The following is a 13,300-nucleotide window of genomic DNA, read 5'->3' on the forward strand; positions in this document are numbered from 1 at the left end:
AGAGGCTTATTGAGGCATTCTGTGTGATAACCGGCGCAAAGGCAAAACTGCAGGTAGAAAACAAGATGTAAAGAGCGGGGAAAGCACCCGCTGGACCCTGCGCTGGGAGAGGGGTCATCGGCTGACGAGGCCGCAAACATTCATAGCTCGCTAGCCCGCCCGTCTCTGCAGGGAACGGCGCCCAGTGATCCTAGAGTCCCGTGACATGGCTCCAGGGCGACCCTCCAACACCCAGCGCTCCTAGAGTCCTGTGTCACGACCCCTCCAAGGCAACCCTCCAGCACTCCTAGAGTCCCTCTCATGGCCCCCAGGTGACCCTCCGGCACCCAGCGCTCCTAGAATCCCGTGTCAAGGCCCACAGGTGATCCTCTAGCTCCAGGGTGACCCTCTGGCACCCAGCACTCCTAGAATCCCGTGTCATGGCCCCCAGGCGACCCTCCAGCTCCGGGATGACCCTCTGGCACCCAGTGCTCCTAGAATCCCGTGTCACAGCCCACAGGTGATCCTGCAGCTCCAGGGTGACCCTCTGGCACCCAGCGCTCCTAGAATCCCGTGTCACGGGCCACAGGTGATCCTCCAGCTCCAGGGTGACCCTCTGGCACCCAGCACTCCTAGAATCCCATGTCACAGCCCACAGGTGATCCTGCAGCTCCAGGGTGACCCTCTGGCACCCAGCGCTCCTAGAATCCCGTGTCACGGCCCACAGGTGATCCTCCAGGTCCAGGGTGACCCTCTGGCACCCAGCGCTCCTAGAATCCCGTGTCACGGCCCACAGGTGATCCTCCAGGTCCAGGGTGACCCTCTGGCACCCAGCGCTCCTAGAATCCCGTGTCAAGGCCCACAGGTGATCCTCCAGCTCCAGGGTGACCCTCTGGCACCCAGCGCTCCTAGAATCCCGTGTCACGGCCCACAGGTGATCCTCCAGATCCAGGGTGACCCTCTGGCACCCCAGCGCTCCTAGAATCCCGTGTCACGGCCCACAGGTGATCCTCCAGGTCCAGGGTGACCCTCTGGCACCCAGCGCTCCTAGAATCCCGTGTCACGGCCCACAGGTGATCCTCCAGGTCCTGGGTGACCCTCTGACACCCAGCGCTCCTAGAATCCCGTGTCACGGCCCACAGGTGATCCTCCAGGTCCAGGGTGACCCTCTGGCACCCAGCGCTCCTAGAATCCCGTGTCACGGCCCACAGGTGATCCTCCAGGTCCTGGGTGACCCTCTGACACCCAGCGCTCCTAGAATCCCGTGTCACGGCCCACAGGTGATCCTCTAGCTCCGGGGTGACCCTCTGGCACCCAGCGCTCCTAGAATCCCGTGTCACGGCCCATAGGTGATCCTCCAGCTCCAGGGTGACCCTCTAGCACCCAGCGCTCCTAGAATCCCGTGTCACGGCCCACAGGTGATCCTCCAGCTCCGGGATGACCTTGGGGCACCCAGCGCTCCTAGAATCCCGTGTCACGGCCCACAGGTGATCCTCCAGATCCAGGGTGACCTTCTGGCACCCAGCACTCCTAGAATCCCGTGTCACGGCCCACAGATGATCATCCAGCTCCGGGATGACCCTCTGGCACCCAGCGCTCCTAGAATCCCGTGTCACGGCCCACAGGTGATCCTCCAGGTCCAGGGTGACCTTCTGGCACCCAGCACTCCTAGAATCCCGTGTTACAGCCCACAGCGACCCTCTGGCACCTAGTCCTCCTAGGTCCCCGGCTTTCCTAGAGACCTGACCAACGAATGAAGCAACAGCCCTGGGACAGCAGCGCCTGAGTCTTGCCTGTCACCTGGTACATTCGGCATGTCACAGGCCGCGGCTCGGCAGCCATCTCTCATGGCCGTGAGGCTACACCATGACATCGTACCTGAAATTCACCAGAAGTGTCGGCAGACTTCAGTCGCGGTGATGCCCCCTGGGCTCGGCCTCCTGACCCTGATTGAGACTCAGACTCCGCACCGTCATGGCCAAAGTACTAGGTTTATTAACCCCTTCCTGCCGCAGCCAATCTTCCGGCGCCTTTTGATGCTTCCGCTGCCGTCCCAGGAGTCGCTTTTTGCGGAGCGAGTTGGAAGTTTAGATTTTACCGTATAAAATACAGCAGAAAAGTGGAAAAAAATTTCAAATGGTTTGAAACAAAAAACGTTACGATTCCGCCATGGTTTTCTGTTTCACGTTAATTGGTTTCATTGCAACAATAAACAGAAGCTCTTGATTTTCGATTTGTTCCTCTTTAGGGCGTTTACTGCGCGGGTTACATTGTACACAATGATCGGACTTTTACCAAAGCGACGATGACAAATAAAAGCAAAAATTTAAATCTAATAGTGAGAATGCGGGCGCGGGAATTAGAATTTTTAATTACTTTTTCTTAAGGGACTTGAACCTGCGATCGTCTGTTCTATGTTCAATAGCGGTATACAGCGAAAAACGAAGTCTCCTCCGAAGTTCGGCCTGTGGCCGAGCCTCACTGGTGTGCGAGAGTGGCCGCCGCGGGTCCTTCGGGAGACCCCTGGTTGCCATGAAAACCTATCGGCACCACCCACTCGCATTGCACAGGTGAGGGTACCAATGGGCGCCACAATTGAGCGTGCCTTAAATGCCGCTGTCCTAGACTGAGGCCAACTCCGCCATCACCCGTCAGCCTGTTCCGCTCACCACAGCACTGGGCTTCTGCCATTTTCTCACATTTGTTTGCAGAATTGCAGCGAAGTAACGAGGACATGTCACACAGACGACGTGAAAACAACCGGACGGTGACAGCCGCGCACCCTGCCGGTCGCTAGCCTTCTCGCCCCCATACACAATCGACACTGCTGAGCGCCTCCTGCCCATCTCTTCTGACAGCATCTTCTTTCCAAAATGATTGGACATGTTGAAATCAAAGTGCCCAATCCATCTTCCCTGCAGAGATCTCCATACACACACGGCTGGCAGGTTCAGAAGACACAAATCTTCTCACTACTATGCTGAGCTGCAGACAATCCACCGAGCTCAGTGATCTGGCTCCTGTTCCGAATATTCTGTCCAATAATCATTTGCTGCAATATTCCTGCAGAACCTTGGAGCATACAGCACCCGACCACAAAAGGACCACTGACGGCGACGACAATCAGCAGCGCCTGTCACGGGTGTGTCAGAAGTGACAGTCACCCTGCAGTTGGTTGCAGATCTCTACGTTTGGCATTACATACATCTTCTTAGAGGCTGCCTCTAGGACCCAGCGGCTACCTTGCTCTGGCTAATTAACTCCCTGATCTGAGTGTATAAATACCTGTTGTGGACAGAGGGAGGTGCTGGCGATATTCATTACTCCTTGTGAGACTTCAGCAAGAGCAGTACTTCCTCCTCTCTGGTGTTTGAAGACGTGTGCGCATTTGTCTGGAGTCATATAAAAGCTAAGCGATTTCCCCTGTTTGTCCTTCCTTTTTGTCTTTAGAGTTCAGTGGAGATCGACTAGTGCTCATCTCCTCCCTTCCCTAGCCTGAATTTTACACCAGGGAAAGACAGGGTGAGGAACGCGTGCGGCGATTGGTTAAAAGCCAATATAGGGTCGATAGTTGAGACAGGGTGACTCTAGACCAGCCTAGGAGGTCTCCACTCCCCCCCTTTCCCTAGTGTCTGGGCTCCCTTTCCCTCTGTGTTGCCCTAAGTCTTTCCCACACCTTGCGTGACATCCTCATCGCCCGAGCACATTTTGAAAAGGAAAAAAAAGAAAACGGACACTTTGGTTTTTGTTCTTTGTATGTTTTTGGGTGTGGACCTTTTTTTTTTTTTTTTTTTTCTTTTCTCCTTCGGTATGGGTTCAGTTGCAGAGCGGCTGCACAGGCTGTCCCTGGAGGTGAATGACCTCCGCAGTGAGGTTCAGCAGCAGCATCAGCGGATACAGGTCCCCAATGTGGGGTCTCTGCAGGTAGGCCTGTCCAGCCCGAACCTAAAGTTGCCCTCCCGGACAGGTTTTCAGGAGGTAGGGACAAGTTTTTTGTGTTTAAGGAGGCCTGAAAATGGTATTTTAAACTTCGTCTCTACTCCTCCAGAAATTAGGAGCAATAGGTTGGTATTGTGATCTCTCTACTGCAGGGCGATCCTCAGTCGTGGGCGTTTTCGTTACCGCAGGACTCGGTTTGTCTCCAGTCTGTGGAGGGGTTTTTCGGGGCTCTTGCCCTCATCTATGATGACCCTGACCGAGTCGCCTTGGCTGAGTCTAGGTTACGTCGCCTTCAGCAGGGGAATCAGTCAGTGGAGACGGACAGTTCTGAATTCTGTAGATGGACAACGGATTCCAAATGGAAGGACTCAGCCCTTAGAAGCCAATTTTGTGAGGGTCTTACTGAAAGATGCCTTGGCAGTATATGAAACCCCTCAGTCCTTGGAGGCTGCCATGTCGTTGGCCATGTCTTGATAGAAGCCTTCGGGATAGACGGATAAGACTACCTTCTCCAGGGCCGTCTTGCGAGGGTTGTGTACCGCTGCGGGGGGAGAGGTCTGGGGGTGAACCAGTACTGGGGGAGGTGGAGGAACTCATGCAGTTAAGGGGTGTCTCTGCATTATACATCTCCCCGGAGATTCACAAGAAAAAAGGGGCATGTTTTTTTGTGGGGAAAAAAGGACATTTTGTTGGGACCTGTCCTTCAATTCCTAAACAAAAAGGAGACTCGATTAACTCTTGGTAGTCTGGAGTTGGATAAACAAGGGGTGCATTTGTGGCGAAACTGCAGTTCCCGCTTTGTCCTGACAGCAGATATGGTGCTAGAGAGCAAAACCAAGAAAATGTCTGTGTTTGTTGACAGTGGAGCCGGGGTTAGCATGGTTGATGCTGAGTTTGTGAAAACTCATGGTCTCGCTTGCTGTACTTTAGATAAACCTATTTCCATCTTTGCCATCGACTCGGCGCCACTTGCACAGAAAGCATTTACTCAGATTGTACATAATGTAAAACTGAGGGTGGGGTCAGTTCATTGTGAAATCATCGCTTGCTATGTCCTGGACAATCTTCCCACACCGATTGTTTTGGGTTTTCCTTGGCTTGTTAAACATAATCCGGTGGTGGATTGGAAAACCGGGGAGATCATTGAGTGGGGAGATTACTGCCATGAGAACTGTTTAGATATTTCCCTTGCTACTGTCTCTACGGAGACCTTACCTGCATTTCTGTCTGATTTTGATGATGTTTTTTCTGAGAGGGGGTGTCAGGATTTGCCTCCTCATCGTGCTTATGACTGTCCTATTAACCTGACCCCCGGAGCTAAACTACCGAAGTCCAGACTGTCAAGCAAAATTTATTTTTGTCCTAGTTTTAAAAAATGAGAGATGTCTTAAATCTCCACCTCCTGCTCATTTGGAAGAGGCTACATAGAACTCACTCTTGCTCCCCCTCAACCAAGGAATTTTTATTACCGCCATAAAACGTCAGCAAGCATACTGGTATACCCTGGATTTTCCCTCCAATCCTATTGTTTATGCCTATGACTGTCACAAACACAGGGACCGCACTTTTGAGATGTTCACCTTTTTCCAATTGTGATGGTGTGGTTTTCGTGGCTGGAAGACCACCAGGAACCTGGGAAATTGGTTCTGAGCTTCTGAGCGTCATAGAGATATATTTGATATCCATCTTCATGAATAGTGGTGAAGGCAAACATGATGTCTCCATCTTGGATGTGGGACCGCCCCATACCAAGATATGAAATCTGAAGGATTTTTATGTCTTATGCAGCTGGGTGGGTTCACAAAACCGAGCCCCCATGTGAGGTAAACAACATGGGTGTCTCCTAATGTTTTGGCCCCTTACTAAAAACCAGAACGGCCATTTTACTTCATTCTTACCCGGGACGTGAGACGCATGCTCCTCGCTGCGTGGAAGAATCACATTCAATTTCCGGGGAGCCGTCCCCCCACAGAATCTGAGACCATCACCTCGTGGCGCAGGTTTTGCTATTACTTATCCCTTTTATTTTAATAACTGTTTATGCATACATGTACATTGTCTCTTTTATAATATCTTGTATATCTTTTGTAAACACTGCCCACTTTCGGGAGTAAATCATTATTATTTACCAGCTTCGTTCTTCTTGTCCTATGTCGAGCAAACACGTTCCTCACCCGCTAATTCACGTTACCTAACGGGTACCCGATCCACCTGTTAAGCGATCGGTGGTGGCAGTATACCAGTATTTATGTGATATTGTGGTTGAGGGTGGCTGGCGGAGGTATATATACATTCCTGGAAGGAACTGGTGGTATATATACGTCCTGTCACATCACGTGCCACAATAGTCGACATAAATTAGAGCAGCTGCGCCCGTGCTTATCCTTGGTCAATACCGTGTTTGACCAGCAGGATAAGGGGGAGTCAGAGGGCTGCAAGGTCTGACCAAGTGTGTTTTCGTGACAATTAGTGGCAAGCGGTGGGATCATAGGACATTAGTGATCTGGTTTGAGCAATCATTCCTCTCACTAAAAACTTGCACGGTTCTTACCTGGACCCTGCACAAAAGTTTTGAAGATCGAACTCAGTGTTTATTAGATCTGAGACAATACTGTATGTGTAGCAGTTACCCCTACCCTTCTTCGGTTTTTCTTTTCTATCTGTATTTTGGTGATCATGGTCGTAGTTGGGGAGCGCTGGTACAGCCAGCAGAAAAAGGACACTCTTATTGGAATATGTATAACCAGAGGCATTGAGCACCTCGGCAAAAACAAAGAACAAATGGCTGCTGCACTGGCGAAACTGGAGGCAGAGCAAGCCCTTCTCCAGACCTCAGCAGGGCCAGGGGTCAGCCGAGATATGGACAGTACTACAGCAGGGGTCCCACCTGTAGACGCACGCCGCGTCAGTGACCAGGGCAGCGTGGACCCCTATCTGCAGATGGCTCTATAGCAACTTCCTGCAGAGGATCATGAAGGACGGCTGAAAGTAATTCAGCAGCACCAGGAGGCCGAGAGAGCCCAGCGAGAGGCCCAGCGAGAGGCCAAGAGAGCCCAGCGAGAGGCCGAGCGAGAGGCCCAAGCCCAGAGGGCCCATGAACTGCAGATGGCCCAACTCGGGATCCCAGCATCCACCTCACGGAGCGGTGAGACCAACAATGCGACCCTGTTTAAGCCCCGTCCAGAGCATTTTCCTGTGATGGAAAAGGACGGCGACCTCAACACCTTTCTGAGGGGTTTTGAAAAGACTTGCAGACAATACCAGCGGCCTGAGGGCCAGTGGGCCCGATACTTAACTGCAGGACTGCGAGGCTCTGGATGTGTTTGTGGCTCTTCCTCCGAGTCTCGATGGGAACTATGATGCCATTAAGCAGGCCCTAATCCAGAGGTTCCAACTGACTCCTGAGGTGTACCGTAAAAAGTTCCGGAACCTCCAACGTGGACCGCACCACAGTTACAGCGATGTGGTGCATGGGCTCCGAACCAACTTTGAGCAGTGGATCCAAGGACTGTCAGCGACCACCTTTGAGCAGCTAAAGGATCTGATGACGAAAGACCAGTTCCTACATCTGTGTCCGACTGAGGTACGGCAGTTTGTGATGGATCGGGAGCCACCTGATGCCAATAAAGCAGCGCAGATCGCAGACACCTACGAGGCCAACCGGAGACCGGAGGAGCGGAAGCCGGTCGTCACAAGCTGGAAAGGGGGTAAGCCATCAACCACCATCCCTGCCCCTGCCAGCCGACCTTCTGGAGGCCTTTTTCCCGTTACCAATGCCCGGCCTGCATCTGATGCCCGCAGGTGTTATTTCTGCAACCAAGACTGGTCATCTCAGCGCCACTTGCCCAGAGAAGCAGAGGAAGAACCCCCCATCCAAGGCCCCAGGGCCTAATGCCTCAGTTCTTTTGGTGGGTGGGCCGGTTGGGAGGGTCTGTGAAAACTTTCAGTCTGTCATGGTGGGGGACACTCTCACTGTAGGCCTCAAGGACACTGGGGCCGAACGAACCCTCATCCGACCCGAACTGGTGTCCACTGAAGAGCTTATTCCGGGAAAGACCCTGACTGTCACCGGGATTGGGGGCGTCCGATGCCCCTTGCCCATGGCCCGGGTTTTTATTGATTGGGGTGCGGGGAGTGGGGTGAAGGAAGTGGGAGTATCCGAAAACCTACCTGCAAATGTTTTGTTAGGAACTGATTTGGGCAGGATGTTTGCTTATTATGCCCCTAACACCCCTCCCCGATCTGATACGGTTGGTAAGGTTAATGCTGATAATGGGAATGTCAGTGCTTTACCTGATGATGAGGATGATGATGTACTGGAAGGTACAGAACTCAGCCATGTCACGCTGCGGGGTGATATTGCTGAGGATCCCCTAGCAGGAGCAAGTGTCAGTGCTAAGGGTAATGGGGAGAGGCACGAGGACCATGAAGCAGGTGGTGCTGTGCCAGCGACCAGTGTCACAGCAGATGGTGACCTGGCTGATAGTTGCTGCCCCATACGTAGCACGGTGCCTGAGGTAATGGGGGAGGATGGGGAAGTAGTACTCATGGCCGCGCAGGCTGATGGGACGGTGTTATTCCCCGGGGAGACGGCCTATATAGCCGCTGTTACCAGCAGTCAGGGTGCCCAGAACGCAAGTAACGCCCTGCCTTCTGGACCCTCCTCGGACAGAGGAATAACAGGATCAGGTATGGACCCAGAGCCGGTCCCAGAGGGTCCCAGTGAGGACGTGGCCTTAACCTCACTTCTGGCTTCCTCCAGCCAGGAGTTTCAGGCAGCTCTGCACTCAGATGCTAGCCTGGAGACGTTAAGGAGCCTCGCTGAGAAACCCTCCTCCGAGTCGGATAAGGAGAGGGTATTCTGGGACCAAGGGAGGTTGTACCGGGAGACAGTTCCCTGTACACCCCAACAGGAGTGGCTGAGGGAAAGACAGCTGGTCGTCCCCTACCAATTCAGGGATGAGTTGTTGCGGATCGCCCATGAGATTCCACTCGCTGGACACTTGGGGGTCAGCAAAACCAAGGCCCGGCTGTCTCACCACTTTTATTGGCCCAAAATGAGGACAGATGTGGTGAACTACTGTCGCTCCTGTACCACATGTCAAAGAGTGGGAAAGTGAGGGCCGGCCCCCAAAGCCCCACTGATCTCTTTGCCAGTGATAGAGGAGCCTTTCCAGAGGATTGCTGTGGACATTGTGGGACCACTGGCCATACCCAGCAGCTCTGGAAAACGTTTCATCCTTACCGTGGTAGACTATGCTACCCGGTATCCGGAGGCAGTAGCCCTGTCCTCAATTAGGGCGGATAAGGTGGCGGATGCCCTCTTGGCCATCTTTTCGCGAGTAGGCTTCCCCAGGGAGACGCTTACCGACCAGGGGACCCAATTCATGTCTCGCTTAATGGAGGCCGTATGTAAGAAAATGCAGGTGCAGCATCTGGTATCGAGCGCGTATCATCCCCAAACCAATGGTTTGTGTGAGCGATTCAACGGTACCCTCAAACAGATGTTAAAAATGCTGGTTGAGACCCAGGGATGCGACTGGGAGCGTTACCTCCCACACCTGCTATTTGCTTACAGAGAGGTTCCACAGGCCTCAACGGGGTTCTCCCCCTTTGAGCTCCTGTATGGCAGGCGTGTCCGAGGACCCCTTGGGTTGATAAGGGAATTCTGGGAAGAAGAGCCGAGCTCCCCAGGAGTGTCCATAGTGGAGTATGTCATGCGCTTCCGTGACAAGATGCAGACCTTGACGCAGTTGGTGCATGACAACATGGCGCAAGCCCAGGCTGACCAGAAGCATTGGTACGACCAGAACGCCCGAGAGCAGACCTACCAGGTGGGTCAGAAGGTGTGGGTGCTGGTCGCCGTACCAAAGGACAAGCTTCAGGCGGCCTGGGAAGGCCCGTACGTCATTCACCAACAGCTCAACCCGGTCACCTACGTAATCACTCTTGACCACGAGCCGGGTAGGCGGAAGGCTTTTCACGTTAATATGAAGGCTCATCAAGAACGTGGAGCCTGGTCCTACCGGTCTGCAGCCTGCCTGAGGATGGGGATTACGACCCCCTCTTGGACATGCTCGCCCAAGCGAAGGCCAGCGGGTCCCTAGAGGATGTAGAGATAAGCGCCTTGCTATCCGCAGACCAGAGGTCTCAGCTGCGAGCAGTGCTGAAACCCTTCCAAGCAGTGTTCACCAACCTGCCTGGCAGGACTGAAGTGGCCTATACCACCATAGAGAAGGAGTGCCTGGCCATTGTATGGGCCCGACCGCTTACAGCCTTACTTGTACGGGCGCCCCTTCACTGTCGTGACTGACCACAACCCCCTGAGTTGGCAGCACACCATGTCCGGTGCCAACGGAAGGTTGTTACGCTGGAGCCTCACCCTCCAGCAGCACGACTTTACCGTTCAACACCGCAAAGGCAGCGAGCATGGCAATGCCGATGGGTTGTCCCGGCGAGGGGAACCTCCAGAGATACGCCTGGAGGAGTACCAGAAGGTCCTACCTCCATAGCGCAGTCTAAAAAGGGGGAGGTGTCAGGCAAAATTTATTTTTGTCCTAGTTTTAAAAATGAGAGATGTCTTAAATCTCCACCTCCTGCTCATTTGGAAGAGGCTACATAGAACTACTCTTGCTCCCCCTCAACCAAGGAATTTTTATTACCGCCATAAAACGTCAGCAAGCATACTGGTATACCCTGGATTTTCCCTCCAATCCTATTGTTTAACTGTACAAACTTTTAATGTCGAGTTTAATAATGCCTATGACTGTCACAAACACAGGGACCACATTTTTGAGATGTTCACCTTTTTCCAATTGTGATGGTGTGGTTTTCGTGGCTGGAAGACCACCAGGAACCTGGGAAATGGGTTCTGAGCGTCATAGAGATATCATATTTGATATCCATCTTCATGAATAGTGGTGAAGGCAAACATGATGTCTCCATCTTGGATGTGGGACCCCCCATACCAAGATATGAAATCTGAAGGATTTTTATGTCTTATGCAGCTGGGTGGGTTCACAAAACCGAGCCCCCATGTGAGGTAAACAACATGGGTGTCTCCTAGAGTTTTGGCCCCTTACTAAAAAAACAGAACGGCCATTTTACTTCATTCTTACCCGGGACGTCAGACGCATGTACTCCTCGCTGCGTGGAAGAATCACATTTAATTTCCGGGGAGCCGTCCCCCCACAGAATCTGAGACCATCACCTCGTGGCGCAGGTTTTGCTATTACTTATCCCTTTTATTTTAATAACTGTTTATGCATATATGTACATTGTCTCCTTTATAATATCTTGTATATCAGACCCTCATCTTTGCCCATGGCGGCAGGGTTCTTCTTTGTGAAGAAAAAAAGATGGCGGTCTACGTCCCTGTTTAGATTTCCGGGAATTAAATCAAATTACCATCTGTGATCCATACCCTCTTCCTCTGATTCCTGATTTGTTCAGCCAGGTTGTGGGAGCCAAGGTATTCTCCAAGTTGGATTTAAGGGGAGCCTACAATCTGGTTAGAATCAGAGAAGGGGATGAATGGAAAACAGTGTTCAATACCCCGGAAGGACATTTCGAGAGTCTGGTTATGCCTTTTGGTTTGATCAATGCACCTGCGGTATTCCAGCACTTCATAAATTACATTTTCCATCATTTGGTGGGCAGGTTTGTGGTGGTCTATCTGGATGATATTTTGGTTTACTCACCTGATTTTGAGACACATCGGGGGCATGTTAAGCAGGTGCTCCAGATATTAAGGGATAACGAACTTTATGCCAAACTGGAAAAATGTGTTTTTGCTGTTCAGGAGGTGCAGTTTTTGGGGTACTTGTTGTCATCTTCAGGTTTTCGGATGGCGACATTGGTTGGAGGGGGCTGTCCATCCCATTACTGTTATTACTGACCATAAGAACCTGTCATATCTCCAGTCAGCTAAACGTCTCAACCCTAGGCAAGCCAGATGATCCCTGTTTTTTACTAGGTTCAGTTTTGTCACTTTTTGTCCAGGGGTCAAAAATGTCAAGGCTGATGCTTTGTCCCGGAGCTTCCCTGGTGGTGGTGACCATGAGAACCCTGCCCCGATATTACAGAAAGGGGTGGTCATTTCGGCACTTTTTCCTGAACTGGAGGGTGAGGTGTTGGGGGTCACAGGGGGACGCCCCTGCCTCCTGCCCTTCAGGAAAGTTATTTGCACCATCTAATCTGCGCTGCAAATAATTAAGGAACATCATAACTCTGTGTTTGCTGGGCATCAAGGTGGTAAGGCCACCACGGACCTCCTCTCGTTGTTTTTGGTGGCCGGGGCTGCATCGGGATGTGATTGAACACGTATCTGCTTGTAGTATTTGCGTGCATTCTAAGGTTTCGCACACCCGTCCGTCTGATCCTCTTCTTCCACTACCTATCCCTAGCAGGCCATGGACACACTTGTCCATGGATTTTATTACTGACCTACCGGTATCTGCAGGCAAAATGGTGGTTTTGGTGGTTGTAGATAGGTTCAGTAAAATGGTTCAGTAAAATGGTTCACTTTGTCGCACTTCCTGCACTTCCCAATGCCAAGACACTTGCTCAGGTATTTATAAATGAGATTGTGAGGCTTCACGGGGGTCCCTCCGATGTGGTGTCAGATCAGGGGACCCAGTTTGTTTCCAAGTTCTGGAAGGTATTCTGCTCTTGACTGGGGGTGCAGCTGTCCTTTTCCTCTGCCTTCCATCCTCAGTCGAATGGACAGACTGAGCGCATCAATCAGAACTTGGAGACTTACCTCAGGTGTTTCGTCTCCGAAAATCAGGATTGGGCATCCTACTTACCGCTGGCAGAATTTGCCATTAATAATCATCGTCAAGAATCCACTATCAGGTCACCGTTCTTCGGTGCATACGGTTACCACCCACAGTTTGGTACCTTTAGTGGGGGAGGAACTTCAGGAGTTCCTGAGGAGGAACAATTTGCTTCGTCGCTCTCCTCGGTGTGGCGGGGGGTTCTATGTAATTTAAAGATCATGGGAGACAGGTATAAACGTATGGCTGACAGGAAACGCTTGCCAGGTCCGGACATGAGTGTGAATGACTTTGTGTGGTTGTCTACCAGGAATATAAGACTGAAGGTTCCTTCTTGGAACCTGGGACCTAGGTTTATTGGTCCCTATAAAATAACCTCCGTCATTAACTCAGCAGCGTTTCGTCTTGAGCTACCTCAGGCCCTTAAAGTCCACATGTTCCATAGGTCCTTACTTAAAAAATATGTAGAACCTCTTGAGTCCTCACCTCTACCGCCGCCCCCAGTAATGGTTGATGGTAATCTGGAGTTCCAGATTTCGAGGATTGTAGATTCTCGCCTCCAACGTCGTTCTCTACGGTACTTGGTGCACTGGAGGGGTTATGGT

This window comes from Phyllobates terribilis, unplaced genomic scaffold, assembly GCF_046119375.1.
Source record: "Phyllobates terribilis strain yellow unplaced genomic scaffold, ASM4611937v1 Scaffold_13__5_contigs__length_258822181, whole genome shotgun sequence".
Taxonomy (NCBI): domain Eukaryota; kingdom Metazoa; phylum Chordata; class Amphibia; order Anura; family Dendrobatidae; genus Phyllobates; species Phyllobates terribilis.